This window comes from Hemiscyllium ocellatum, chromosome 4, assembly GCF_020745735.1.
Source record: "Hemiscyllium ocellatum isolate sHemOce1 chromosome 4, sHemOce1.pat.X.cur, whole genome shotgun sequence".
NCBI lineage: Eukaryota > Metazoa > Chordata > Chondrichthyes > Orectolobiformes > Hemiscylliidae > Hemiscyllium > Hemiscyllium ocellatum.
This window is the reverse complement of record NC_083404.1, coordinates 45,981,833-45,985,190: the sequence shown is the minus strand read 5'-3', so window position 1 is coordinate 45,985,190 and position 3,358 is coordinate 45,981,833. Positions and strand designations below refer to the sequence as shown.

Genomic DNA, 3,358 nt, shown 5'->3' with positions numbered 1-3,358 from the left:
CTTCTAACTCCCTTGTGTGCCAAGAATCTATCTACTTCTGTCTTAAAAACATTCAACGACTCTGTCACGACTGTTCTCTGTGGAAGAGAATTCCAAAAAAATTCAGGACCCTCTAACTTTGTCCTTATTGCCATCTGATATTTAAACTGTGTCTCCTCATTCTGAACTCTTCCATAGGAAAAAATACTCATCCTGTTAAGTCCTCTCAGGATGATATATTTCTCAATAAGACCATCTATTATTCTTCTAAACTCCAATGGATATATGCCCAGCCTATCCAAACTTTCTTCACAGATAATCCTCTAACCCAGGAATCAGTCAAGCGTACATTCTCTGAACTACTTCTCATTCAGTTTTATCCTTTCTTAATTAAAGAGATCAAAATTGTACAAGTACTCCCAATGTGGTTGCCTCGGTCTTGAATCACTTATATCCCTTTGCAGGTTCCTTATATCTTCATCAAAGCTTGTTTTTCTAACTACCTCTGCACCATCAGAAGTGTAGCCACCATATACTTATTTCATTCTTCCAAGTCATTAAAAATATTGTAACTAACTAAGACCCCAGCATTGATCCCTGTGGCACTCTACTAATCACAACTTGCAAAACTGAAAATAACCTATGTCTGCCTACTCTCTGCTTCCTTTTAGCTACCCAATCCTGTACCCAGACTGCAGTGTTAATTCTACACCAGGATCTCTTGTTTGCATGGTAATCTCTGATGTGGCATCTTGTCAAGTGTCTTCTGTAAATCTAAGGAAAGAGCACTCGACTTGAAGGGCCTTACCAGAATCTATGGAATTCTGTAAAGTTAAAGGCAATGGATCTACAATTTCAATAGATTCCAGTTTTTCTGACAATGCCCATCAGGACTTGAGGACTTGTCAACGTATTTCTGATAATTTTCTTAATATTCTTTCCCTGGCCAATGCACTAGTTTGAAGTGCACAGTTGCTCAGTGGTTAGCACTGCTGCCTCACAGTGCCAGGGACCCAGGTTTGATTCCTGCCTTGGGCGACTGTCTGTGTGGAGTTTGCACATTATCCCTGTATCTGTGTGGATTTTCTCCAGGTAATCTGGTTTCCTCCCACAATCCAAAGATGTCCAGGTCAGGTGAATTGGCCAAGCTAATTTGCCTGTTGTGTTAAGTGCATAAGTCAGGGGTAAATATAGGGTACGGTGGGTTATTCTTCAGAGGATTGGTATGGACTTGTTGGTCCAAATGGCCTGTGTCCATACTGTAGGGAATCTATCCAAAAAAAAGTGCCTCCCTTACTTTCAGCTTCTGATTCTGGGATGTTACTTGCATCCTCCTTAGTTAAAATCCACAACACAGATGTTGCAAGGGACATTTGTACCAAACCATCAAAACACCAAGTGTGGAGCCATATTGAATGATTAGTGCCAGTGCTGTACTTATTAAAAACAGCTGGTGCAATGTAAGGATGAAGATATTGATGGAGTCAATGAAGGAGAATTGTGCCATTTGAAGCCAACTCATGGACCATCGTAAGAGTGTTCTTTGGGGGCTCTTGTGGTGTAGTGGCAGTGTCCCTACCTCTAAGTCAGGAGAACTGGGCTCAAGGCCTACTTGTCTCATAAATGTGCCGTAACACATTTGAAAAGATTAATTAAAAATATTGATGGTGCTCTGGGCTGAAAAGACCCAGTTCAAGTCATACTTGGTCCAGAAGTGTGTCCTAACATGTCGAAATGGGCTGATTTAAAGATATCCATAAGGCTGTAGCATTTCTGCCATTAGGTGGCAGTAGTGCACTTTGTGGTGTTATGACACAAGGGACATCCAGTGGCAAGAGTTAAGCGAATGAGGTTCATTCAATGAGTGCTTCAAAATGGGTAAATCCACACAACATCCATACCAATTTGGTCACCGATTTAAAATTCAGTCTTCAGAATAGGTTTGAACAAGGAACATTTCATTCAATGGCAAGTCAACTCACTCTTATCTCCATCAGCACTGCCTTCAAACCACTAATAGCACTCCATCAATATCCCCAGTTTTTATCACTTTGCCACCAGCAGTGACATCTTCAGTGGCCTGGGCCTTAAGCCTTGGAGATTTCTCCATAAACCTCTCAAGCTCTTTCTCACTTCCTTTAAGGAATGTCTTTGACCAAGTTTTCGGCCATGAAATCCACTCACATGGCTCATGGTCAAATTTGATCTGACATGAACATAAATGTGAATAAGCAAGAGTAGACTAGTTTTTCTGACAATGCTCATGTTAAACATGCTATTTTACCATGTTGAAGGTGCTGCATAAATGTAAATTGTTATTGCTGTTCTGCAAAAAAGGACTGAGAAGAGAGATCTTCAGGCAAATCAGCTGAAAAAGAGAATTTTAACATCAGCAGAATTGGATTCATTCATTCACATTTTACCAAGTAAAGATTGTCCAGCGCATCTTGTCATGCTTCCCTTAGTACATATCATGGACAGCTTGGGAAACTGGTACGTTAATTATATTGTTAAGATACACAGGAAAAGGCAAGTATTTAATTGAGTACTTTGAGCACTTACAAGGGAAGACTGCTGGGACAGTGGATTGGAAGGTAAGAGACTGACATGTGTGATGCTATCTTTTTTAAATAAACCAGCTATTAAGAAAATAATTTGTATCACAATCTGGTATTGGATCCATTTAACACATGAATCTCAGTGGAATTTTCCTTGTTAGGTCTTTGGCAAGAACCTGAGTAGAAACAAAAGAAATTGTCACCTTTATCCATTTGTGCATTTTCCCCTGGAGCTTTACCAATTCCCCATAGGTCAATTCGCATGGAAGTCACAGAAATTTTGTTGAATCACTGTCACAGAGTCAAAATCCTGAAACATCTTCCTTCCAGCATTGTGGACATATATACATCCCATGAACGGCAATGATTCATGATGGGTCCACTCCACCATTTTCTCCAGAGCTTTTAGGGATGGGCAATAAATTCTGGTCAAGCCAGTGATGCCTGCATTTCCTGAATGGATTAAAAAAATACCCTTGTACTATCATAGAGATCTACCTCTGCTTAAAGAGGAGGTTACCATTCCCTTTAATAAGGATGGAAGGGATCCGAGTGGCCTTACAACACACAAATGGTTAAGTCATTGCCATCCACTTAGTGGCATCTAACTATTTTTTGGACCCTCTTGTACACTGTGATAGTGTCTTTACCTCAGGAACAGGGCTCAAGTCCCACCTCCTCCAGAAATGTTTAATAACATGTGAGCAGATACACAATCCCAAGTTCCCTTCTCTATAATTATTGCTATAACTTAAATATTACTAAACATTTTCAAAAAATCTGTCAGCAATTTCTGTTTGTGAATGAATAGGGCCCACTTC

The 3,358-nt window shown here is 40.1% G+C and overlaps 1 pseudogene; it reads left to right on the top strand.

Annotated features, from left to right (window-relative positions):
• The first annotated feature begins 3,037 nt into the window (after nucleotides 1-3,037).
• LOC132815554 (U6atac minor spliceosomal RNA) lies at nucleotides 3,038-3,154 on the top strand (annotated as a pseudogene).
• Nucleotides 3,155-3,358: the final 204 nt, after the last annotated feature.